We start from the raw sequence: 27260 nt of genomic DNA, 5'->3' as shown, positions 1-27260 counted from the left end.
GTTGGAGAAAGCAGTTAAACTTGACTTAGTTTTCATAATAAGAATAAATTCTGAGTTTTCTTTAGTGAGATTTTCCAACACAATGTAGGTTTAGAGATACAGCCATTCATTTAATCATTTAGCATTGACTCTGGGCCATGCTTAGTCCTGGGCAGTAAGGATATAAGGGTGATAAAGATAGGGCACTTGCCCTCGAGTTGCTAGAGGAGAAAATAGGCAAGAAAACCAATAATTACAATGCAACATGAATGAAAAAGGCAGTGGGTGAGAATCAGGGGTCCAAAAGAAAAAACTATCCCCCCAAATTACTACATTGAAGTTTATTGTTTATTTCTCTCTCCTAAGAGACTGTGAAGGCTATTCTTTCTATTACTATTCTTTAGATTCTAAATACTTAGCAGTGTCTGCAAATAGTAGTTATTCAATTCTGCATATCACTAAAAGAAAGACACCACAATTAAGATCATATCATTATCTTAAGTCCCACCAAAAAGGAAAAAAATGCTGCTAATTAAACTACAACATGCCAGAGATCATAAACAGATTCTGATTTCAGCCATGTTAAAATATGGGGGAAAATTCTCAACTTAGTGTTGATTTATAGCAAGTAATCACTGAACTGTTGTGTTGAATATCTAGAGGGATTATGGGAGTAATAGAGATTTCAGAGTAGATTTCAAAGATATAAGTTACGTTCATAGCATGTCATCCAGCACTGTACACTGTCAACTCAAGCCAAGTTGTCAGAAGAATGACCTCTTGAGTTCTTGACCCCAAGACAGACAGAGCTGCATGATGATGTATCTTTATATAGTTCTAAGAGTTGTAAGGTGCCAAAGCTATGAAAGAATGAAAGATCCCATAAAGTTTAAAAATTTTTAAATAGATAGAAAATACATGTACTTATCTTAGAATCCCATCTAATTTAAAGATCTTTAGAGTTAGACCAGAAAAAAAAAAAAGCATCTACTATTTTGGGTTGAACTACAAATTCTTGTGTTGAAGTCCTAACCCCAGTACCTAAGACTGTGACCTTGGAAATAGGGTCATTGCAGATATAATGTTAAGGTGAGGTCACACTAGAGTAGGGGGCCCCTACTTTAATTTGCCTGGTGTCCTTATAAACATGAAAAATTTGGACACAGGCACATGGGGAGAATACCATTTGAAGATGAAGGCAGAGATAGGGATGATGCATCCACAAGCCAAGGAATGTGAAAGATTGCCAGCAAACCATCAGAAGCTGGGAGAGAGGCCTGGAACAGATTCTCCCTCACAGCTCTCAGAAGGAACCAACCCTACCAACACCTCGATTTCAGACTGCTAGCTTCCAGATATCCGAGATAATAAATTTCTATTGTTTAAGCAATCCAGTTTGTGGTATTTTGTTATGGCGCCTTAGCAAACAAATACATCTCCATATCCTAAGAGCTAAAGAAACACCACACCCGGTCACATGACCAGCCTGGGTAAAAGTTGCAGTCCTCTGTGAGTAGGCAGAATTCAACAGTGTGAATCAGAAGACCAAAACTATTTCCACATTTTGAAATCTATGACACAACATCTGTAAAAAGATGGTCTGACAGTGAGAAGAATTGCTTCGGATGTCTGCAGCTCCAGGTCCCACCTCTGACCAAAATCTCTGATCATTAGAATCCTCTAATAATTAAGGTGGTAATTGTCATCCTTAGTAGCTGGGCAACCATAGTCTAGATGGTAGCACTCTTCCTGGTCTTTCCATCCCAGGAAGATTAAGAATCGGGTACAGAAAAATTTAAAAGAGTCAAAATGAAGATATTAGTATGTTTTATATTAGGAAAGGATCTGTGTACATGTGACATGTTTCAGGTGTCCTTCATCCTCTCATAAAACATTCTACCATCTAGGCTGGAGAGGCACAGAGCTTGTGCTGACCCATGAGAGTGGATCATTACATTTTCAGGAATTTTGCAAGCTATTAATAAACAATGTTCCAAACCTTGCAACTGCACAAAAATCTAAAACCATGGCTAGCACTGTTGCAACCAATAGTGCCCAAGCAGAAAGAGATGCCAATTTAGTGATTATAATTTGTATGAGGATGAGAAATAGTTTAATAGCAGATGACATATCAAATTTAACGACAATACTTCTATTGGGAATGGGATGCAACTCTGTTAAATCATGGTCGAACTGCAACCACAGTTTGGCTACAGATGCAAGAGTTTGACAAAAATCTTCAATGACATTCTGAGGGAATCAGTTGACTATATGGCATATACAATCAAGAGTATTGCAGATTTTATTATTATTTGGAAATTGTGTGCTACATGTATTTACTATCATCCCCCCTCCCCTACAGCCAGTTGTTAAACATTTACCACCACTGGGGAGACAGACCCTTAACAGATACTCAGATAATACATAATTAAGATGAATCCAGGTGGTGGGAAGAGCTATGAAGGCATTAAAGCAGAGTGATATGGTGGAGAATGACCAGTGGTTGGGGAAAACTCACAGAGGGATGAGTGACTAAAAGTAGCTGGCCGTGTGAATATGGGGGGCGTGTCCTTCTGGAAGGGCAAGTTCAAAGGCCATGAGGAAGGAAAGAATTTGTGTGTTGCTATTATTGTGTTCTTAGCAGTATCTGCACCTGAGATCCCAAATCCAAAGTCTCCACTTATTCCTTTCTTCCCTGATCTATATCTGGGAACCACTCAGGGTCATTGTCCCTTTGGCCCCATGGAAACACCTGTGGTTGCTGGCTTCTTCCATGAGCCCTCAGAGGTCTGTTCGGTTTAGATAATAATTGTACTATACATTCCTTTCTTGATTCTCTTCTTTGGTGGAATTCAAAGCGCTGGAACCTATATTTTTCCATTTTCCCTGTTCCTAAGTTAACTTCCTTACAAAGTTTAAACTAGACTGCATCTGAAGCCTCAGGACTACCTCCCCACATTCTCTAATGGTGCAGCTGTGATCCTTCCAAGAGCCTCATTGCAGGGCTTGTTTAATGCCGCCCTTGGTTAAGGGCAAGCTATTCCTCGTCTATGCCTTTTAAAAAATGTTTATTCTTCAATTTGGTTTTGGAAATTGACAGCTCCTAAAGTAAAAGGAGACAGTTTGGGGCAGATGTTTTGATTTCCACACCTTCCATAATCCCATTTATTCAGTCATTCACGGTTCCTGAAATCTGGAGGCCCGCCTGGGCTGTGCGCTCAAAGGGTGCTTATTTTTAGTGTCACAGCACCACATTCAACTCTTAAATGCCACGGCCCTAATTCATTTCTTAATGATGGTGCAAATGAGTTGAATATCTCACATGGTCGACTTTTAACTTCTCAAACATCATTAAACAAAACCATTACAGTGATATGTTCGCTCCAAAAGATAAGTACTTTGGCTGCAGCATGAAATAGCTAATTAGTAATTTAAAATATGGTGCCTTGCCTTTTTTCCCTTTTAGTTTATAACAAGGGAAACTTTTCTCCTCCCGAGGCTGAGGGGCTGGTTCTTCTCACAGACTGTCTGCAGAGTGCTTCCCTTATTGCCAGCGCTTATGAACCAGCCTGGAGTGTGTAAGTTAGCTTGTGCAATTACTAATGTCAAGTCAGTTGCTGACATTAGAGCCAGCTGCTTGAAGTGTCAGCACAGCTGCTTTGTGAGATGAGAACGAAACCTTACCACTGCTCCTTGTTCTAAGGCTAGGCTATAAGAAAATGCTGATTATGAACCAAGGGGCTTATAACATATTCATTTTTGCTCTTTTTACCACCAGCTCAGATTTCTAAGATAGCGAAACCTAAGTTCAGGAATCTGGAAGCAAAAGCAAAAATGTGTCCCTGATTCTTAAACAGTGCTCTATTACTCATGGATTTCAGGATCTGGTTTTTTTTTCATTTTTTGATGGTATGACTCACGGAGTTTTTAAGGAACCACCCATGAGGGCTCCATTCTCTTGGGTAATTAAAGTTCCTCCTGGGTGAGAACAATAGTCCCTACTTCCGGAATGACGGAGTACTTAATAGCTCTGACCATCTAAGCAACATTGAGCACAGGCAAAGCCTTCCTGCCGTGAGGCTTTGCTTCAGCATGTTCAGGTCCAGATGGAACCAGTGCCTGGGTTACAAAGATGCCTAAAATGGAACAAAAGAAAGAATTGAATAGGCCTGGACAAGGCTGCCTCACCAAGGCTGGGGCAGAATGGGGCAGAGGGAAGCAGTGTGCAAGCCCAAAGATTCTTTCATCCTTTTTATCCCAAGCTCTAACCAGGTTTAGTTTCTTTAACACCCTGTATTAATGCATTCGATGCAAACGTGATTGCCTCTAGGCAAGGGAATATAGATGATTATAAAATGAGTGATTAAAAAAAAATTATGTGAGGGAAGCGACAATTTCCTCTACCCTTCCTCTCCTTGTCCTTCTCTCTCTTCCTTGTGCTGAAAACAAAGGTCAGCCCAGTAAATCTGAAGATCTCATTTGCTTTATGAGGGGATTTGTGAAAGGACAGCATCCCATCTAGGAACTAGAAGGGGGCTCAGAGGAGCCGTACAAACTGGAAGACTTTCATAGAAAGGGGTGGGTGGGAGGGAGGAAGGAATCATTAGCAAAAAAAAAAGAAAAGGTTATTCTGGGCCAGGACATCATCTTTTCTGGGGTGGGGAAAGGCAGGGTTCTTTATCATACAGGTCACTTCAGGTGTTGATCAGGAACCTTCAGATAGACTGTTTTAAAGGTCACATTTCTGGGAGGGGTTGAAAAACAATTAAGTCCTGGTTTGCTGTAGTCAGCGGCATATGACTCCATTTGGGGCTTCTTATTATTTTTTTTTTTTTGCGGTACGCGGGCCTCTCACTGTTGTGGCCTCTCCCATTGTGGAGCACAGGCTCCAGATGCGCAGGCTCAGCGGCCATGGCTCACGGGCCCAGCCGCTCTGCAACATGTGGGATCTTCCCGGACCGGGGCACAAACCCGTGTCCCCTGCATCGGCAGGCGGACTCTCAACCACTGCGCCACCAGGGAAGCCCGGGGCTTGTTATTTTTTAACACTTGGTTTTTAAAGATTAAGAAAAAACAAAACAGCACTACGTTTTGCTGTGGGAGTGTGGTTTCACCAACTCCTTCCATTCCAGTCTATCCCAGCTGTCAATCAAAGCCAAACAACCAAAGTTGGCCCTAATTCAAAAGAAGAAAATGTCTTTTATGACACACTTTGACATGTGTTGGATGATTTAGTAAGATCATGGTTTCTCATCTCATTTTCTAAGACTTACTGAATTCATCTTTTCCCCATTTGTCATCATTTTCACTGACATTTTCTTCTAATGTCAAAATATTATCTTTTTCTGCTCTTCACACTCAATGTACTTCATTAGTTGCATGACTCTGGCCAATAAGTCTTTAAATAAGAAAACAGAAAAGAAAATTTAAAGAGAAAACAGAGCTGTCAACTGAAGAAAACCGCACAACCTCAAAGTCGTGAGTTAAACTTTATTCAGGGACCTTACTGAGGACTGCTGCCTGGGAGATAGCCTCTCACGTAGATATAAGGAACTGCTCTGAAGAGGTAAGGGAGAAGCCAGGATATATAGTGGGGATTTTTGCTGGGGAAAAAAAAACACATGTAGTCAAACATCAAAAGATTACTGCAAACAACAAAAGATTACTGCTAATCACAAAAAATAGTCACCTAAAGTTAACGATTTTAGTGCTTTTCTGTGTATGGGAAGATGAAAAAAATTTGGGTTCACTGAAATTATTCCTGAGATATGCATCTTAACTGTCTAAGCCAGTACCCAAAGCACAGAATGCTTCCTGTTTTTCTCCATCCTGAATTCCCCTCAGGGTGCACCGTCAGTGGGGAGCTACAGTGGCTAGTGGCTTGATCCTTGTAGAACTGGGATGGCAGGCAACATTCTTTGTTTACTGGAATGGCAGTTCCTCGTCCACAGAGATATTAGTATGAAAAGTGATGAAGTGCCTACCAAGGCCATGGTTCTCAAGCTGTGCTCCGAGGTGCCCTGGGGTGCTACAGCAAACTCACAGGGACGCCAAGGGATATTTGAAAACTCGAAGAGAAGCACAGGATCTATTCAGATGCTGCACCAACTGTAAGCTCAAGGTAGTTCACAGGATCAGCATTAAACTGTGCAGCATCCCTTACCATGACGTATACTTGTGAAATATTGTGCAAAGTAGTGTAGAACAGGGAATGAGGATGATGATGTCCAGTTATTGAAATAAATTTCTAAGCCCAGAGTGGAGCCACTCCTGAAACCGAGCAGGACCCTGTGAGTCTCCTGGGCAAGGAAGTCTTTCCGTGTCCCCCATTTCTTGTCTGTAGGAAATAGACTCCAGCATCCATGACATACCCTGAGTCCCAAAGGGCAGATTTGAACAGCTGCTAATGAGGGAAGGGAGGGGATGCAGAGTCAAGGGAGACGCAGTCAAGAAACAATAGTGCAGTCTTGAGGCGGGGTCCTGGTTCCACCGCAAGGGATACACATAACAATATCTTTGAGCTCTTTATAGAACTAAAACCCCCAACAAATGGAAAATGTTAGCATTCTTCATTCTAGAGAAGACTACCTGAGACCAGATTAAAGGAGTGCAGGCCCTGCACACACCCTAATCTTATCAGCAAACCTGCCCTTGAACCATTGCTATAAAACTCCTCACCAGGAAATTCACTGGCAGTCCAGTGGTTAGGACTCCACGCTTCCACTGCAGGGGGCATGGGTTTGATCCCTGGTCAGGGAACTTAGATATTGCAAGCCATGGCCAAAAAAGAAAACAAAACAAAACAAACAAACAAACAAACAAAAACTCCTCACCAAATCCTTCCAGGTTGGGACACACACAGGTTTTTGTGTGTGTCCCTGCTGTGTCCCCCTTTGCCTGGCAAAACAATAAGGCTACTCTTTTCTACTTCACCCAAAACTCTGTCTCCAAAATTAAATTCATCACTGGTGCCTGGAGGCTGAGTTTTTGGCCTCACTCCTGCCCTGGGTACCACATCAGCTAACCAAAACTTAGGTAATTTTCATGTCCCTGTAAATGTTCTGCTTGACCAGAATTACAGGATATCCATTCAGCCAATCCCCAAACACCAAGCCAGCTCTGGGCTGTAGTCTTATTTCCTTGTTCCTTATTCCTTTTTAATTTTTCTTTTCCTTGTTTCTTATTCTTTATCCTATAAAAGCTTCCTGCCATCTACCTTATTTTTCACTGAAGTGTTCAATAAAATTTGTTTGTATCACCTAAATTGTCTCTTTTAATCATTTTTAATAAGTCTGATCACAAGATTTGAAAAGCTCTCCAGTGCCTAACAGACTACATATCTCTTAATAAGTAATTTTGGTTATTTAAGAATGAAAAAAAACTATTATTTTTCTTTCAATTTATATGTACAATTTTTTTTTCAAACAGCTACTGAGTTGTTCAGACATAAATATTTACTAAGTTGTTTAGACCTAATTAATAAATGGAACTATTATGTATTTCTTTTGTCCTAGGGATACTGAAAAAATTACCAAGACACTAAGAATGCCACAAATGGAGAAAGTTTGGGAACCTTTGTATCAAAGTATCAAAGAAATAAATATGAATAGGAGCATGAGAAAAACTGGAGGATATAATATAAAACTTACACTGGAGATGAATATACAAGGTATTGGAAATTGAGGGGCATGTGGCAGTAGAATGTAGACATTCCAGCTGATCTTTGAGGTGGTCTCTCCATGGTAGCATTACAATAGTGGTACAGGACTCTCAGGCCACCCCATACTTCTGTCCACAAATACTGGCAGGTGCCACCGACCTATGTGGACATACTTCCCTGTTGAGTTTAAACACATCTTCAGAATCCTTCTCAACTCAGTGCTCAGACAGCCAATCATCTGTCGGAGCTGACACCTGAGAGAAAACCTACCTGCTCTCCCTGTTATAAATCTAATTCACAGCTGCACAGTCTCAAAAACTTAGAATTTCTCATTCTGTCAGAACTTTTTCAACACCTGTAATTAAAACTGGCCTGTGCACACAGACTCACACTTAAGTAATGAGAGGGAACCGTTGTAGGAGCTTAAATCTGTCTCTAGAATTTGCCCAGAACCCCTCCATCCACCCCCTGCCTACCTTGATGGGTACTTTTTGCTCTTTTTTTCTCCCATGGCTGCTTGAAACCTCCTTCACTGGGAGTTAGTGTTTCAGCTTCTCCTCTCAGCCCAGCGCACCTGATCACCTCGGGACTCACTTGCTGGTTTTGATCTCAGCAGCCCTCCACAACATGGCTCTTGGCATCTGTGCCCCGATTTTTCTGGGGTCTTGAGTAGGACCCCACCCCTGCCAAGCTACCTTAGGTCCTACCCCTCCTGTGATGGTTAATTTTATGTGTCAACTTGATTGGGCTAAGGGATGCCCTGATAGATGGTGTGTCTGCAAAGGTGTTTCTGAAATATATTAGCATTTGAAGAAGTGAACACAGTAAAGCAGATTGCCCTCCGCAGTGTGGGTGGTCAGCATCCAATCCATTGAGGGTGCCAAATAGAACAAAAAAGGTAGAGAATGGATAAATTAGCTCTCTCTGCTTGAGCTGAGACATCCATTTTCTGCCCTTGGACATTGGTACTCCTGCTTCTTAGGCTTCTGAACTCAGATCAGGACTCACACCACTAACTCCCTAATTCTTAGGTCTTTGGACTCAGACTGAATTACACCACCAGCATTCCTGTTTCTCAAGCTTGCAGACAGCAGATCATGGGACTTCTCAGCCTTCATCACTTCATGAGCCAGTCCTTATAATAAATCTTTTATGTCTATCTTTCTATCTATACTGTTGGTTCTGTTTCTCTGGGGAGTCTGGATTAGACTCTGAGATTCTCAAACGTGGGTGTTGGGGAAGAAGACATCTTTCTCTACCCTTCTAGGTTCTTTTGGCTGGCCTAAGAATTAAATGGCATGAGACAAATTAACAGGAGAAAATCAAACAAAGTTTAATAAAATGTATACATGAGAGAGACCCAGAAAAAATGAGTAACTCATCAAAATGGCCGAGTTTTACATACCTTCTTCAGCTAAGGACAAAAGAGGATATTGAGGGTGGGGAGAGTCAGTTTGGGAGGTTACCAAGAAAAGCACAGTAAACAAAGGTGAGATTGTGATGCAGATTTAAGTCTTTGCCTTCTCCATTGATAAGTTTCTTGAGTACTGGTCACCCTACTCTTCCTGGTACAGTGAAGAGGACATCCTTACAAATGGAGATTTCCCTTTATATATGTAAATATTTCTTACAAAAGGGTAACTCCTATTCAGTTTTCAGAGTGTTTTCCATGTCTGCTGTTCCTCAAAAAATAACCAGCTTAAAATAATTCATATGCCAAAGAGACATATTTTGGGATGACAAATTCTGCTTCCCTACATGGGAGAATTCACTAACACTAATTGATCCCACTGTGATGGGCTTATGTGCTGTGCTAAAGTGGATGGATTTTATTGGGTAGATAATTGGAAGTTGATATTGTTACTGAACTGAACTTGAATCTGCTCACCCACTGCACAGCAAAGCCAATTTACTGACACCAGGTTGTGGTGAAGGAAAGTACAGTGTTTACTGCAAGGTGCCAAACAAGGAGAATGGGCAGTTCATGCTCAAAAGACCAAAATTTCCAGGTGGCTTTCAGGGAAGGGTTTCTAAAGGCAATATTTAGGGTGAGGGTTGTAGCTCACAGACTTTCTTCTGATTGGTTGGTTGTGAGGTAACATGGTGATATTTCAGGAACCTTAATCATCAACCTTCTTGTTCCAACCAGTCTGGGGTCAGCATGTAGTCACCATTCTCTACCTGGGTGGGGGGGGTCTTACTTTCTGCATAACAACCCGAAGATATGCATCAGATTGTTATGTATATCCCTTGAGGAGGAACTAAAACTGTTTTACTGCTGAACTTGCTTGTGACTGCTTTTCCTTTGTTTCTACATTTCCTCACTTCCCTAATTAGTAACTGTTTGAGTCTGCTCTTTGGAACTCAAGGGAGTCTTAGGGGACCAAAGCCTTTTTCTACAAAGAAGAAATGGGACACAGGGGCTTTTGTACCCAGAAGGGTCCCACAGGTTTCTGCTTGTTATATATATATAAATACACACACACACACACACACACACACACACACACACACATTTTTCTGGCTATAGATTTATTTAACATAAAACAATCTCCTCCAACTTTACTGAGGTAGCTGACCATATCCACAATGAAATTCACCTCTAAACTGGAATCTGGTTGCTGATCCGGCCCCAGCCTTGATTTTCTTGTCCACACCAGGGGGCACAGAACTTCTCTGTAGGTGTCTCTGTAGGCACCCCTCAGGTGAGTCTTGCAGGTCACTCTCTCTCCAGACCCTTGGGCCTTGACCTGCCAGTCTCAAGACAGCTGTGGCTCAGGGGGCAGGTGGAAGTTATCACAGAGATACTGGACACCCTCCTTGGTAAGGTAGCAATAGAAATGTCTTCAGGCAAACTGTTCTTTCACATAGCCTTGTCATTTGAGAGAGTGAATGGCCTTCATAATGTGAAGATTGGGCACATTCTTATCTGCCAGCTCCAGGCTATAGGGGAGTAGAATTTGCCACCCCAAAATATGTCTCTTTGGTATGTTAATTATTTTGAGGTGGTTATTTTCTGAGAAACAGCAGACATGGGAAGGGCTCTGAAAACCTAGTAGGAGTTGCCATTTTGTAAGGGACATCTCCATTTGTAAGGGTTGTAAGGCCACCTGGCCCGAGGCAGGGGAACACAATCAGATTCACAGGTTGCATCAGACAGAAATTCTCCGGACCACCCAGTTCCAGAAACTGCCCTGGAGACATTCCGGACCACCCAGTTCCAGGAACTGACCTAGGGACTTTGAACCCAGCCCAGCCTTCCCGCCTTTTGAGGGGCGGGACTAACGGTCCCCCAGGATACCCGAAAAGACCACCAAATAAGGAATACCCTGCACCCTCCCAGATTCACCACACCCCTTTCCCTTCTTCCCCTATAAAATCTTGCCCAACCCTCGCCCGGGTGCGACTTCTCTGGCCCCTTTCTCTCGGACCAGTGAACCTCGCCCGGGAGCGCTCCCTAATAAAGCTCACTTGAAGCTTTCCCCTGTTTCGTGGTGCGGTTTGTTAAGATCTGACCTTACAAGGGTGTCTCCCTCCTTGCTGGAAGAGAAGGATGACCATGATCCCTGGAAACACTTATCAATGGAGAAGGCAATGACTTAAATCTGCATCACACTCACCCTTGTTTACTTACTTTCCCTGATAACCTTCCATCACTGACTCTCCCCACCCTCAACATCCTCTTTTGTCTTTAGCTGATAGTGGTATTCAAGATGAGGGCTTTGGCCATTTTGGTGAGTTACTCAGTTTTCCTGGGTTTCTCCCATGTGTACATGTTACTAAACTTTGATTTTCTCCTGTTAATTTGTCTCATGTCAGTTTAATCCCTAGACCAGTCAAGAGAACCTAGAAGGGTAGAGGAAAATGTCTTCCTCCCCCACAGGGTGTTTAGGCGTGTGGATATCATTCTTGGCCACCATCAGTCCCTCCTTAAAAATGAGTCAATATGAGGCAATCTGGTTCTCCTTGGGCATCAAGATCTTGATTCTGTACCCTCCAGGGCTGGAGCTGGAAAACGCTCAGGTCTATATTTGAGCAAGATTATTTGGGTAGTGAAACCTAGCAGGACCCTGGGGCTCCTGGGCACAGAAGTCTTTCCGTGTTCCCTGTTTCTTGTTTGTAGGGAATAGACTCTAGCCTCCATGACCTTCCCTGAGTTCCAAAGGGCAGATTTGAACAGTTGCTAATCAGGGAAGGGAGGGGATGCAGAGACAAGGGAGGAGCAGCCAAGAAACAATAAGTGCAGCCTTGGGGCAAGGTCCTGGTTCCCCTTGAAGGGATACACATAACAATATCTTTGAGCTCTTTACAGAACTAAAACCCCCAACAAATGGAAGATGTTAGCATTCTTCATTCCAGAGAAGATCACAGTTTGATAACCTAGAGAAGATTATCAGGAGACCACCTGAGACCAGATTAAAAGAGTGCAGGCCCTGCACACACCCTGATTTTTTAATCAGCAACTCCTCTGCCCTTGAACCATTGCTATCAAACTCATCAAATCCTCCCAGGTTGGGACAGTTTTTCAGGGTATGAGCCAACTGTGTCCCCCTTTGCCTGTCAAAGCAATAAAGCTATTCTTTTCTACTTCACCCAAAACTCCGAGATTTGATTCTGTACTGATGCACAGAGGCCAAGTTTTCAGCATTAGTAGTACGATGATGGAAAGATTGAAAAGAGAGAATTCTTGTGAGTAAACACCTGATGTTTTGGTTGCCTGCAATCTTAATTATGAGCCAACCATATAATGGGATTCTGTGGCTACCCAACAATCTCACATCAACCTTAGACATTACAGAAATTTAGCATTCATATCAAGAAAGTACAGAACACTTCTAGACCATGCACTGATCAGATCATGTCTGTGTTACATTTTTCAGTTTCAGCACTCACATTTTATTTTATTTTATTTATTTTTGGCCACTGTGCAGCTTGTGGGATCTTAGTTCCCTGACAAGGGATCGAACCCAGGCCCTACCCATGGGACCACCAGGGAATTCCTGCAGCACCCACATTTTAAAACAGGCAATATTGTAACAAAGATTCTCTCCTTGACCAAACTTAGGCTCCTCTAAGACCTATTTTCAACTAGGTCTTGACCTTGGCCCATGTCTTATCTTCAGCCTACCTAGCCCAGTTGTAGCAAGAATCCTGCTAAGTCAGTTTACTTAGACTCCTTCTACCCTTGATGTTGCCTCCTAGTAATTTTCCATCCACTGACTCCTCACTCAGCTCACTGGCTATAAATCCCCAACTATCTTGGTTGTATTTGGAGATGAGCTGAATCTTTCTCCCCTATTACAGTACTTTGACTGCAATAGACTTTTTTTTTTTTTTTTTAAATTTTTGTCTGCATTTGGTCTTCGTTGCTGCACATGGGCTTTCTCTAGTTGCGGCGAGCAGGGCCTACTTTTCGATGTGGTTTGGGGGCTTCTCGTCGCGGTGGCTTCTCTTGTTGCAGAGCACAGGATCTAGGCACACGGGCTTCAGTAGTTGTGGGATGTAGGCTCAGTAGTTGTGGCTCATGGGGTCTAGAGCACAGACTCAGTAGCTGTGGCGCTCGGGCTTAGTTGCTCTGCGGCATGTGGGATCTTCCTGGACCGGGGATCAAACCCGTGTCCCTGCATTGGCAGGCGGACTCAACCACTGCGCCACCAGGGAAGCCCTCCAATAGTCTTGAATAAAGTCTTCCTTAACATTTTAACAAAGGTACGAGTAATTTTTTAAACAATTGACACATTATAAAGTGTCCTGAGAGGATGACCCAAGAACTAAAGGGTCTTGAAATCACATTACCTGGGGTACAGTTAAAGGGTCTAGGGCTTAGTTACTGAGATGTGATTTTAAAAATAGCATAGTTTTTGCTCTGCCTGTATTTCAGTTACTGTGCAGCAGGGGTTCCATCTTGAGAGTCTAAGGACTCAGGAGTGGGGTGTGTCTAGAGGTTTGGTAGGAACTTCTGTCCAGGAAAGGATCAAAGGAAGAACAAAGGAGGCCTCTGGGGGAAGTGAAGTCAGGCAGAGAGAGCCATGTTATCAGCCCAGAGGAAAGCAGGGTCTGGGAGGAAGAAATATTCCTCTACCCTTCTAGGTTTTTCTGGTTTAAGAACTAAAATTGACATAAGACAGATTAACAGGAGAAAATGAAACAAAGTTTAATAACATGTATACATGGAAACACAGAAAATCCAAGTAACTTGCTAAAATGATCCAAGCTTTTACCTTAAATACCAATCTCAGCTAAAGACAAAAGAGGGGTTGATGGTAGGGAGAGTCAGTTATGGGAGATTACCAGGAAAAGCACAGTAAGACAAGGGTGATTGTGATGCAGGTTAAAGTCTTTGCCTTCTCCACTGATAACTGTTTCTAGAGATTTTATCATCCTCTTCTTCCAGGCACAGAGAGGGAGACACCCTTACAGATGAAGATTTTCTTTACAAATGTAAAAGTTTCCTACAAAAGAGCAACTCCTACTTGGTTTCTAGAGCTCTTCCCAAGTTTGCTGTTTCTCAGAAAATAACAGCTTAGAACAATTAATATGCCAAAGAGACATGTTTCACAGTGGTAATTTCTGCTCCCCTACAGTGGGGACTGTGTTGTTCGCCATGGTCTCCTCATCAGGACTGTTGAAAGAGTCCTGAGGAGAGGAGAGATGAAAACAAAAACAGTTCTGTTAGCAACTCTATAAGCTGTTGGAGGAGAATGGCTGTTCTACTGTGGTTCCTCCTCACAGATGAAGCCTCACTGTATTCACTCCAGTGAGACATTCATGTGGGGATTCTCATGCTCTTGTCTGGACCTAATCCCAGTAGAAAGATAGATGGTACAGGGAAAGTGTCTAGAAAGCAACTAGACCCAGGAAGAAGGATTGGAGACCTCATCTGGTGTCAATGAAACAAGAGGGAAGGGAGCACAGCACAACCTTTAAAAGAATGACATAGCCATAGGACATGACAAAAACTGGTTAGAACCAACTAGGTCCAAAATGGCAGAAGATTTGACTTCCAGTAGACCTTGAGCCTCATTATATGCTCATTGTAATACGTTAGCATATGATAAATGACACACCCACCAGTGCCATGACAGTTCTAAGGCCAACCATAAAAGGTCCAAAAGTGGACAGTGACCCAGTTCCTGGACATCTCTGTCCCTTCCCCCCAAATAGTTGGAATAATCCTCCCACTCACTAGCCTATGCAATTACTCAGCCCATAAAAACTAACCATGACATATTTCAGGCCTCTCACCTTCTGAGATGGCCCACACTCTATCTGTGGAGTATGTTTCTCTGTAAATAAATCCACTTCTTACCTATCACTTTGTCTCTCACTGAATTCTTTCTGCAACAAGACATCAAGAACCTGAGCTTCATTAAGTCCTGAGACCAGGTGTGTGATCTCAATTAAAAGACCGTGGGTTCAAGTCCCAGTCTGAGTTGCATGGTTTTGGTTTCATCAGCTCTACTTTTGCCAGCAAGAGTGGTACTACATGCCAGGATGAGAGGACGCATCGGCCAGCAAAGGTGACACACTGACTTTAATGGAATTTGAGAAGACTTGGGGTCCCTATGATCAGATAGGTTGGGCAGAACCTAAGAAATACAGCTCTAGGACTGTACTTTTGACAATTTTTATCCCCAGACTGGTGTCACCAAGGAAAACATGATTACCTTTGTAAAGATATGGATAATGATTTCTAGGAGCATAGTACCCACCTTCCTAATCCTAAAAGTTCCTACCTAGTGCAGTGCCTGGCATAGACATATAGGGGCTCAGACATTTGTTGATTTCCGAAAACATTATAGGACAGTCATTTATCTTTAAATCCAATTCAACACAATAATAACAACAACAGCAGCTAATGTTTGCCAAGCATCTAGGTGCTTTCTGAGCACTGTCTCATTTAATACTCCAGGCAACCCTGCCTAGTAATTACCAGCTTCATTTGACAGAAGAGAAAACAGTACCCCTGAGAACTGCATAGCTAGGTGGTAAGCTCCTCTGTAATCCTAGTGTGTTTGTGTGCATAGATATATGCAGATGCTCCATAGATAGCGGACCTCAATTGAAAGGGGGAAGCTGAGATTTGGGGCCAAGTCTAACTGACCATGAAGTGTACACAGTTTCCAACACTCTTTTCAAGAATGAAAACATTTTGTGCTTCCTCGGACATGCCAAGTCCTACCTGGTAGAGGAAAGAGGGAGAGAGGTTTCCTTCTCTAGAGGCCCACAGAATGGACCAAAAAGAGAGGAAAATCCATGCACAGTGTCATAGAGGATAACTTTGGCATAATAGAGGCCACGCAGAGTTCTTGTTCATTTACTCAGCACCATCTGTGTGTCAGGTGCTACTTAATGTACTGGGAACACAGCTGCATCGCCTGGCTTTGGGTCCAGATCCTTAGTTCTTTATTTTTGCACCTCTGATAAGTGTTTTTAGGATTATTTGATGTGCTTCTGGTCCCCAGACAAGTCAATCTGACTTGCATGCTTCTCACGCATGATTTCCTTACAGTTTGGTGGATCGTTGAGGAGCCATGAAAAAATACAAAATATGAAGATAATTTAAAAAATTATTTTTGTAATAAATTGGAAAACGATGAAAGTGAACCATTAAAATGAGCTGTAATCCTATCACTGGCAATGTCTACCATAAATGCCAGTGTCTTCTTATACACACACAGTTTTTTTTCTTTTTTTAAATAAAACTGGGATTGCTGTCTCATAACTTTTTCTTTCTTGTTTTTAAATAAAAATAGCTTCCCCCCACCTATAAACAAAATCCATGCATATTGTATGAAGACCAGAAACCATAGCAATGTATAATAAGGAAATATTCCTGTTTTGTCTGTGAGTCTAAAGGGACAGTTCTAAAGGACTGCCTTATTTTCTAGGGTTGAGGGAGGGAAGAAGGAATGAAAGAGAAAACTTCATTTCTCTTTTTACTCACAACACTTATGACATCAAACCAGTGGGTTTTCCACACCAAGCTATTCTCCAATTCTCCGCAGACACCAACTGGGTGTCTTATAATTCAATTCAATTCTGACACTATCTGCCTGGAGGTAGCATGAGAACCCACAGGGTAAGGGCTCAGTCCCAGAAGATGTCCCCAGTTCAGATGCCGATCCCAAGCAGTAGGTCCATAGGTTACCCACAACTCATGTCCTACTTGGCAACAAACTGGAGGTGTCCATGACTCTTTCCTCGGGTTCAATAATTTGCTAAAACAGCTTACAGAACTCGGGGAAACATGTTTATTACTTTATTCTAAAAGATACAACTCACACAAAGAACAAAATCTTACTGTATAGCACAGGGAATTCCCCGGTGGTCCAGTGGTTAAGACTCAGTGCTTTCACTGCCGAGGGCAGGGGTTCAATCCCTGGTCGGGGAACTAAGATCCCACAAGCTGCGTGGTGTGCCCCACCCCCCAAAAATGGGGCTGTTGTGAGCTGGATGTTCTAAGCAGGACTAAGGAGGACAATTTAGTTGTGTCCCCTGCATTAAGCAGCACACAGTAGGTGCTCAGTAAACAGTGAAGAAAAATGTAGAGGTGGGACATAAAAGTCAAGGTGGTTGGCAAAGTTGATGTTAACTTTACAAGTCAATATCTTGTAATAAACTATAATGGAAAAGAATCTGTGAAAGAACTGAATCACTTTGCTCTATACCTGAAAGTAAAAAAAGCATTGTAAATCAACTATTAAAAAAATAAAAAAGATACAACCCAGGAACCTCCAAATGGAAGAGCTGCACAAGGCAAGGTGTGTAGGAAGGGGCAGAGAGCTTCCAAGCCTTCTCCAGGCATGCCACCCTCCCAGCATGTGGATGGGTTCACCAACCTGGATGCTCTCCAAATCCCTTTGGAGGCACGATTAGGTAGGCACGATTGACTAAATCATTGGCCACTAGTGATTAACTCAATCTCCAGCTCCTCTCCCCTCCCTCAAGCTGGGGAGGTGGGGCTGAAAGTTCCAACCCTCTAATCACATGGTTGGTTTCCCTGGCAAAAAGCCCCCATCCTTAGGGACTTTTCAAAAATCACTTCATTCACATAAACTTTTTTCTGGTTGGAAGGGGCTTGTTATGAATAACAAAATATACTCCTTCCACCTTTATTGTTCTAGAGCTATTTCAGAAACTGGGGACAAAAACTAAATACTATAACAAAAGATGTTCCTTTCAGCTCTTATCACTTAGGAAATTACAAGGATTTTAGGAGCTCTGTACCAGAAACTGGGGAGGAAGACCAAATATATATTTCTTATTATATCACAATATCGCAAGGACACAGTTGGAGGAAGACATCTTTTGGGATGTGCACAGCTGGAGCGCTAGTTCAGGAAGGACTTCCTTCCTCTCAGGGTGTGTGCAGCATCCTGGTAATCCTTGGACCAGAAAGAGGAACTTGGTGGGCAGTCCAGTCAGGACACTACTTATAAACAGAAAAAGTGGAAAAGGCAGCCAGGAGGAGAGGTGAGACTGACAGGCTTCAGATGGCAGTGTGAAATTTAATGAATAGAAACTTCATTTAAAATGGAGTTGGAAGACCAGAAAGGGGAGATCTCACGCTCTAGCACTTGACCCCAATTGCAGACCCAGCAGGAAAAGATATTCCTTGCAACTCCAACAGGAAGAAGGGTACTATTTTACTCCCCAGCAGGAGGAAGGAAGAATTTCTCCTTGCCTGGCAACAGCTCAATCAATGAGAGATTATCACAACTTAGCAAATGAAAAGCTACTGCATGTTGAACTCTCAGTTTCCTCTGATGGATTCTTTGTTATAACAGCTCCTCCCAAGTATCCTTTCTCCTCACTATTATATCCTGGTGAAAGGAGGACATATTGGTAAAGAATCTGTATTAGTTCCCTATTGCTGCTGTAACAAACTACCACAAACTTAGTGACTTAAAATAACACATATTTACTATCTTCTGAAGGTCTGAGGTCTGAAAAGGGGTAAAATAAAGGGGCTGCATTCATTCTGGAAGCTCTAGGAGCAAATACACTTATTTGCCTTTTCCAGCTTCTAGAGGCCACCTGTGTTCCTTGGCTTGCAGCCTTTTACCATGTCTCCAAAGCCAGCAGTGTAGCCTCTTCAAATTTCTTTCTCTCTCACCTTTGATTTAGCTCAAAATAGTCAAATAGACATATAAACAAACATAAAAAAACGAACACATGTCTACAGATCTTTATAATCCAATAATCCCTTTACAGAAATTACTAAATAGTCAGACCATAAATCAAATTCCCAGTCATTGCTCTCACCAGTGGGGAAACACTAATTGGCCATAAACAAATCAGAACACAAAATTAGTAGAGATACAATTAAAATTAGAAAAACAGTAAGCGAAGTTCAACCAGCTCTGTCGGGTGAATCCATTGGGCATCTCATGAAGACCTTCAAAACTGTTAAGAGGATAATTTTCAAAATGGTAAAATCCTGACTTTCACTCAGATATCAAATGAATACATGGTAAAGATTTTATTTAACTCATTATTTACTGATGGAACCGGGCAGATGTTACAACCGGTTCAAAAGGAGAATCCAAAGAATAGACATATGTATGGATCAGGAATACTGAAATGAACTTACAAGTGTATACAAAACTGACTTTTTCACCGGGCAGATGTTACAACCGGTTCAAAAGGAGAATCCAAAGAATAGACATATGTATGGATCAGGAATACTGAAATGAACTTACAAGTGTATACAAAACTGACTTTTTCACAGTGGGGTAGTGCTGCTCCTCCACCAGATAGAATTTATTTGCATGCCTATAGTCAAGAATTATTTACATTGCTATTGCTTTGCTACAACATACAGAGTTGTAAAATGGCCTAGTCACATTCTTGGAGACTCCTGCATTCCGCTGAAAAACTATCCAGTGGTCTTTTTTGCTTATCTCAAAGTCTTCAATGTTTCCTTATAGTCTTATTGACTCAATTCTTCAACACTAGCACATTTTTACAAAATGAGAGACATGTTAAATGTGCAGACTACAGAGTCACACCACCTGGATCTAATGCTGGGGTCCACCATTTTAGCTGTGTGGCCTTGGGAAAGTGACTAAGCCAGCCATCAGCAAACAGTGGCTTAATGGTCAAATCCAACCAACTGCCTGTTTTTGTACAGCCCTTGAACTCAGAATGGCTTTTATATTTTTAAATGATTAAAAAATCCAAAGAAGAATAATATTTCATGACACATGAAAATTATAAAAAATTTAAATTTTGCTGCCCATAAAAGAAGTTTTATTAAAATATCACTATATTCATTTGTTTACATATTGTCTACCCCTGCTTTCACATTTTAAAAAGAAAACCACAGGCCCAAAATGGAGTCACTTATGCTAGGCCACACATTAACCCACACTTTAATACCTAATCTAAGTGAAGCTTTGACTTCCCCCAGAAATGTAGTCTTAACCAGGTCTGTCAGGAATTTGCTGGTCAGCACCAATAAGGTTAACTTTCTCATGGTATCCCTCTCTATCCGCCAAAGGAAGATGAGCTAACTCAACTACTAAGACTCTTTTTTTCCCAAAGGGAAGATAACCTAACATGAAATAATTCTTTTTTCTGTTTATGACTTCCTTGTCCTGCCATTAAAAATCCTTCCTTTTCCATAGCCCTTTGGATGTCCCCTTTACTTGCTAGGTGGAATGCTGCCTGATTCATGAATATTCAACAAAGCCATTTAGATCTTTAAAGTTTACTTGGTGTAGTTTTTAAAACAGATTTGGTGGCACCAATGAGATTTGAAGTGAACTTCTGATGACATTTGGGGACAAAAAAACCCACAAGCATGGTACCCATGAACCCCGCTTTTTTTTTTTTGCGGTACGCGGGCCTCTCACTGTTGTGGCCTCTGCCGTGGCGGGCAACAGGCTCCGGACGCGCAGGCTCAGCGGCCATGGCTCACGGGGCCCAGCCGCTCCGCGGCATGTGGGATCTTCCCGGACCGGGGCACGAACCCGTGTCCCCTGCATTGGCAGGCGGACTCTCAACCGCTGCGCCACCAGGGAAGCCCCCCATGAACCCCTTTTTGAGTTCACTATCCTTCTCACCATTTCCAAAGGCTGTGGGTAAGTTTCTCTTGATTCTGAACTCTGCTGTCTTTGTGTGGAGCTCCCAATCTAATTGGCTTTCCAGTCCATTCCCTATTTGTCTAGAATCACTAGTTTCACGATGGGAGCTGTTGGTAGTTTGAGCCACAATTCCCCATTTGATTGGAAACCCCCAGCCCTTGGTTCTGTTCCCAGATTCCACTTTGGGAACTGCTGGCAGTTTGGTCTGCTGTTCCCCATTTGTTTAGAATCCTTCCCCAGATTCCACTTTGGGAACCGCTGGTGGCAGCTGCGATTCCCCATTTATCTGAAATCAGTCTGCAGCTTTCATTTGAGGTCTGCTTGTTCGATCCTTTCTTCCAGTCCCAAGTTCCACATTGGGAATTGTTGGTGGTGCGCACAGAGCCTTTTTCTTGGCCAAGCTGCAGTAATTTGTTACTGCTGGAGTGTTAAAGTGCACATATTTGTTTGTCTCGTTTTGTGTAGATAAAGGCCAGCTAAAAGAGATTGGATCTTTAGTTTCTAAAGAACCAAGCGTGATAGCTTCCAGCACACCTGCTTATTTTATGTCCAAGAACTATAATCCTGGAAACTGTAAATATCTACAAAAATGGAAAAATATTACTAAAACAACCTAGAATTACAATGGCCATTATGCGGAATGTTCCAATTAGACAAAATAATTCATTTAGGAAGTGCATTTGAAAGTAAGGCTTCCTGAATTAAACAGAATGGGATACCTATTTTAATTGGGATGCAGAAACTTCCAAAAGCCTTCACATTCCAAAATACCTTCATTAAAAGACTCGTTATAAAAGGCTAATAAAAAATTAAAAATACAAGAAGTACCTAAAGCAAAAGACAATAGGACTGACATGACACTGCTCCCCTCTATCCTTCTTTACCTCATGTTTTACTGATTCTCTGTGTGGTGTCCTTCCACTTTGAATATAGACTACTAAACAGTTACTTTTTCTCTTTTTTAAGAAGATGTTGGGGGTAGGAGTTTATTAATTAATTAATTATTTTTTGCTGTGTTGGGTCTTCGTTTCTGTGCGAGGGCTTTCTCTAGTTGTGGCAAGTGGGGGTCACTCTTCATCGCGGTGCACGGGCCTCTCACTATGGCGGCCTCTCTTTTTGCGGAGCACAGGCTCCAGACGCGCAGGCTCGGTAGTTGTGGCTCATGGGCCTAGTTGCTCCGCGGCATGTGGGATCTTCCCAGACCAGGGCTCGAACCCGTGTCCCCTGCATTGGCAGGCAGATTCTCAACCACTGCGCCACCAGGGAAGCCCCCCTAAACGGTTACTTTTTAACATAAGAATACCTGAGTTTGCAGACAACCTCCTCAGGTATCTTTCACCCCTTTGTCAAAGACTGACATAGTTAAGAAATTTCCTAAACTATGGAGGACTCCCCCAATTTTGGGGGAAAACTTTAGAGTTATTATTGGGGCCTATGATCCCGGGGTGCCAGAACTTTATTAACTTGTGCACGTGTTCATAGGACCTGGTGAAGACCAAAAATGGATGCAGGAAGCAAAATAGCAAAGCCCTGTGAATAATATTCCAGATCTTTGACCAGAAAAAGCTCCCAAAATAGCAACTGACCTTTTCTAAGCCATTCCTAGAGTCTCCCCTGTCTGCACTGATTGGTCAATTATTCAATCATGCAAACAAAAGAAAGTTGAATCTTTGGCAGATTTTAAGGCCCACTTAGAAGCCCTCTTCCTGTGGCATTCTAGGTTCCAGATAAGTAGGGTCACCCAACATGCTCTAGCTACCCTATTTGTAAATGGTTATCTCCTGAGATTAGTGGATTGATAAAAAGGCAGAAAATAGGATGGGGGGCGGGGTGAGGCAACAACCTGAGTTCATGACCACAGCTGAGCATTTTTAAAGGATCTTAGAGTAAGACCACAAGCAAAAATCTGCCAACCTGTTGGCCTTACAGCTGTAACAACTCCAAGACCAGAGACCTAAAATAATACCTCTCAGCCTCTCATATTACACCCTCCTAGGGGTCCACCACCAAAATGCTGGCCTAAGGACCTTTGTCTCATTTGAAATCAACTGAGACATTGGAAAAAAGATTGTCCTCCAAGGTCCTATGCAAATTCTTCAACTCGAGTGCCCCCATGTCTACTCCCAAGGGAGGGCCCACATGGCTTGTTCCCAGAGTTGACAGGACTCCAAGGGATTCTCCAGTAAACTATTATCAGTAATTTCCTTAAATGACCGAGGGGAAACTGAAATGAAAATTAATGAGAAACCTTGTCAAATTCTAGTTGATATCGGAGCTACTCTTTCTACCTTAAACCATTCTACTTCAAACCATTCTCATAGGCCAACAAATCCCTCAGAGGTTTCCATAGTGGGGGTAGCTAATAAAGTTCAGAGAGAATTTCTATCTCAACCAGTATAAATGATTCCAGAATCTTTTACTGAAAAGCATTCTTTTTTTGCTATTTGACACAACTCCAGTCAATCTATTAGGCAGAGATCTTATTTCTAGATTAAAAGGACTAATATGTTTTGCTTCCAATGGAGACCTCACTTTAGAATTTCTTGACCAACCTGAACCTGATCTTCCATGTTCATGCAATCTGTTCATGATACAGAAGAGGAAGAATTCCAACAAAAGTCCCCTAAATTAATCGAGATGTCCAAAAATCTGTGGGCAATTTCTAGTGCTGACATTGGGAGAATAACAAGTGCATAGCCTATAAAGATACAGGTAGATATTACTAAACATCTTCCTAAATTACCTCAATACCCACTGAATCCTGAGGCGATATAGGGCCTCACACTCATATCAGAAGATGTAATTACCCAAAGGTTAGTCATTCCCTGTACCAGCCCCTGCTACACACAGAACCTGCCAGTTTGAAAACGTAATGGATGGGGATGGTGATTTGTCTAGGATTTAAGAGCTATTAACAAGATAGTTTTCCCAGTTTCTCAATTGTCTCAAACCCAAATACCCTTTTGTCACAAGTCCCACCAGACTCAAAATGGTTTACTGTTGTAGACCTTTGTTCAGCATTTTGCAGCATTCGTAGACCCCAATAACCAACAACTATTTTCCTTTATTTGGAACAATTGTTACCGAACGGAACTCAGGTCCACTTGCTCGTGAGCAGCAAAGCCAAGCTACTAACACCAGGTTGTGGTGAAGGAAAGCACAGCGCTTACTGCAGGCAACAAGCAAAGAGAACAGGTGGCTCATTCTCAAAAGACTCAACTCTCCAGTAGCTTTCAGGGGAGGGTTTTTAAAGGCAACATTTGGGGTGAGGGTTGCAGCTCATGGACTTTCTTCTGATTGGTTAGTGGTGAGGTAACAGGATGATGTTTTGGGAATCTTAATCATCAACCTTCTGTTTCCAACCAGTCTGGGGTCTACATGCTTGTGATCAGCATGAGTCACCATCCTCCACCTGGGCGGGCGTCTTAGTTTCTACAGAACAACTCAGAGGTATGCATCCGATTAGTATATAATTGGATATAGTAATCCGATTGGTATATGGATTGAGGAACTAGGACTCTGTGTTTTCACTGAACTCTTGCCTAGGCTATCATTACTTTTCTTGTTAGACTGCTTTTCCTTTGTTTCTGCATTTCCTCACTTCCTTAATTAGTAACTGCTTGAGTCTGCTCTTTGGAACTCAGGGAAGGCCTAGGAGACTAAAGCCTTTTTCTACAAATAAGAACCAGGGGACATGAAGGGGCTTTTGTACCTGGGAAGTGTCTGACTAATTTTCAATCCCCCCTTTTCTTTGATACTCCTCAATCCTGAGGGAAACAGGGGCAGGACAAGAAAGGCAATAAAGTACCATAAAAAAGAATGAAATAATGCCATTTGCAGCAACATGGATGGACCTAGAGATTATCATATTAAGTGAAGTAAGTCACAGAGAAAGACAAACATCATATGATATCACTTATATGTGGAGTCTAAAAAAATGATACAAATGAACTTATGTACAAATCAGAATAGACCCACAGAAATAGAAAACAAACTTATGGTTACCAAAGGGGAAAGGGGAGGGGGAGGGATAAATTAGGAGTTTGGGATTAACATATACACACTACCCTATATAAAATAATCAACAAGGACCTACTATATAGCATAGGGAACTATACTCAATATTTTGTAATAACCTAAAGGGAAAAGAATCTGAAAAAGAATAGATATGGATATGGAGAGATATTATATATCTCTCCATATCCATATCTATTCTTTTTATATATCCATATATCTTTTTATAAATCCATATATATATATATATATATATAACTGAATCACTTTGCTGTATACTTGAAACTAACACAACATTGTAAATTAACTGTACTTCAATTTAAAAAAAAAAGAAAGGGAACATAGTATCTCAGCAGGGTAACTCGAAGTCGGGGACTCAGTTTCACAGTCAGTAATATACCTGGACAGTCGTGCCTCAGGGGTTCACTGAGGCCCCTTCTTATTTCTCCCAAGTACTCTCCCAAGTTCTCCCCCAAGATGTAAGCTCCCTTCAGTTCCCTGGAAATAAATCCTTTTACGATATGTAGATGACCTTTTACTGTGCTCATTTACCAAAGAGGCATCCATAAAAGATTAGCTGAAAAGGGACATAAATTCACTAAGGAAAAATTACAATTATCTCTAGATACCACTCATTATCTAGGTCATAACCTAAGCACTGAAGAAATCCAGCTATCTCGAAAAAGGTTTAAGCTAATTTAAGAATTTCCTAGATCTGCAACTATGCGAGAGTTTCATGGATTAATCAGCTTGGCTGGTTATTGCAGGCTATGGGTTTCTAATTCTTCTCTATTAGTTTCCCCACTCTAGGAACTTACTAAACTTTCAGTCCTTGAACCCCTTCTTTGGGAAGATAAACGTGAGCAGGCTTTTATAAGACAAACAAACTCTGCAAGAACCACTGCCCTAGGGCTGCCTAATGATTCAAAACATTTCACCTCGTTTTGTGCATGAGAGAGAACCAGGCTCTGGAAATGCTCATGCAAGGACACGGTAATAAACACAGACCTGTTGCCTATTGTAGCAGGCAGCTCGATTCAGTTGCTCCTGCCTGTTAGTGGAAGTTTGTGGAAGCCTCAGCCGACCTGACCCTAGGAAATAATGTTTATTTACAATCTCCTCATGTAGTCCAGAGTTGTCTTAACTCTGAACTGACACAACATTTCTCTGCAAGCAGGCTAACATCCTATGAGATTCTTCTGCTTCCACCTCCTAATCTCCATCTTAAATGTTGCAACATTCTTAATCCTGCTACTTTACTTCTTCTACCTGATGAAGGTGAGCCCCATGACTATGAGATAAGAATATCTCATTTTGTAACACTGCGTCCTGATTTATACGGTACCCCTTTTAACCAATCCTGAGTTAATCCTGTTTGTTGATGGGTTATACTGTAGAAATGACAATGGAAATTTCCAAGCTGTTTATGCTATTACAACCCAACATGAATGACTTGAAAGAGAAAACCTCCCACAAACTAAATCAGCTCAATTAGCAGATGCCCTCATCAGATCACAGCAGTTATCTGGGGACAAACTGTTAACATTTACACTTACTGCTGGTATGTCTTGAAGTCATCCATGATTTGGGGATATTATGGAAACAGAAGAGTTTTCCTACAGCTGCTGGGACCCCAATCCACAGTGGGCAACAAGTATTATAGATGATCGTCTTACTGCTACTTTCTTCCCTTCTGAAATTGCTGTCTTCAAAATTGAGGCTCACACTAAAAGGACTGAACCTGAGTGAGTATCAGGGGAATGCCCTAGCTGACTTTCATGTGAGGGCAGCAGCAACAAAGTCTATAAAAATTATGGCTTTTGTGAATGAAGTCCGTTCTGCCTCTGCAGAATGACCCCTTGTTGCCAGATTTTTGTCATCCTGATGTCCTTGTAACATGGCAGCAGTCTGCTCCTGAATCAGAGAAATTAAGATAGGCAAACAATGGTTGTAGATTAAACGAACAGTCAGGGCTATGGGAAACCCAAGACAGCCACTTGGTTCTTCCCGACTGCCTGGCAAACCCCATTTTTCAGCTTTTGCATTCCTTCACCCATCATAGTGCATTTAAAATGAGTCAATCTGTGAACAGACATTGGTGGGGAGACTTTGATAAAACTGCAAAAATAGTAATGTCCGACGTGCCAGGTCCATAATCCTGAAAATACTATTTAGGCCTCAGACCTCCTCCCTCTGGACCCTTTGAACACCTGTAGCTGGACTTTATTCGACTGCCACTTAACATGTGTGATCAATATGTTGTTATTGTATAGATGTTTTCCAGATGGGTTGAAACCTTCCTCTGCCACAAGGCTGATGCCCTTACGGTGGCAAAGAAACTATTAGAAAATGTGTTTCCCACCTGGGGTAGACCTTCCCTTATCTCCAGTGATTGAGGCATCCAGTTCACAGGACAAATCATACAAGCCTTAATGAAAACCTGTAAACTTCTTGGAATTACACTGTCTCTATCACATTTAATCATCGGGCAAGGTCAAGAGAAAACTACTGGACTC

General features: G+C 42.0%; 1 pseudogene; it reads right to left on the bottom strand.

Annotated features, from left to right (window-relative positions):
- Window positions 1-10201: 10201 nt before the first annotated feature.
- LOC132529935 (small ribosomal subunit protein eS10-like) overlaps window positions 10202-27260 on the bottom strand; it is a 121082-nt pseudogene continuing 104023 nt past the window's right edge.

The sequence above is a fragment of the Lagenorhynchus albirostris genome, chromosome 11 (assembly GCF_949774975.1).
Source record: "Lagenorhynchus albirostris chromosome 11, mLagAlb1.1, whole genome shotgun sequence".
NCBI classification, from domain to species: Eukaryota; Metazoa; Chordata; class Mammalia; order Artiodactyla; family Delphinidae; genus Lagenorhynchus; species Lagenorhynchus albirostris.
The sequence above is the reverse complement of the archived record's forward strand: the minus strand, read 5'-3'. Positions and strand labels throughout refer to the sequence as shown.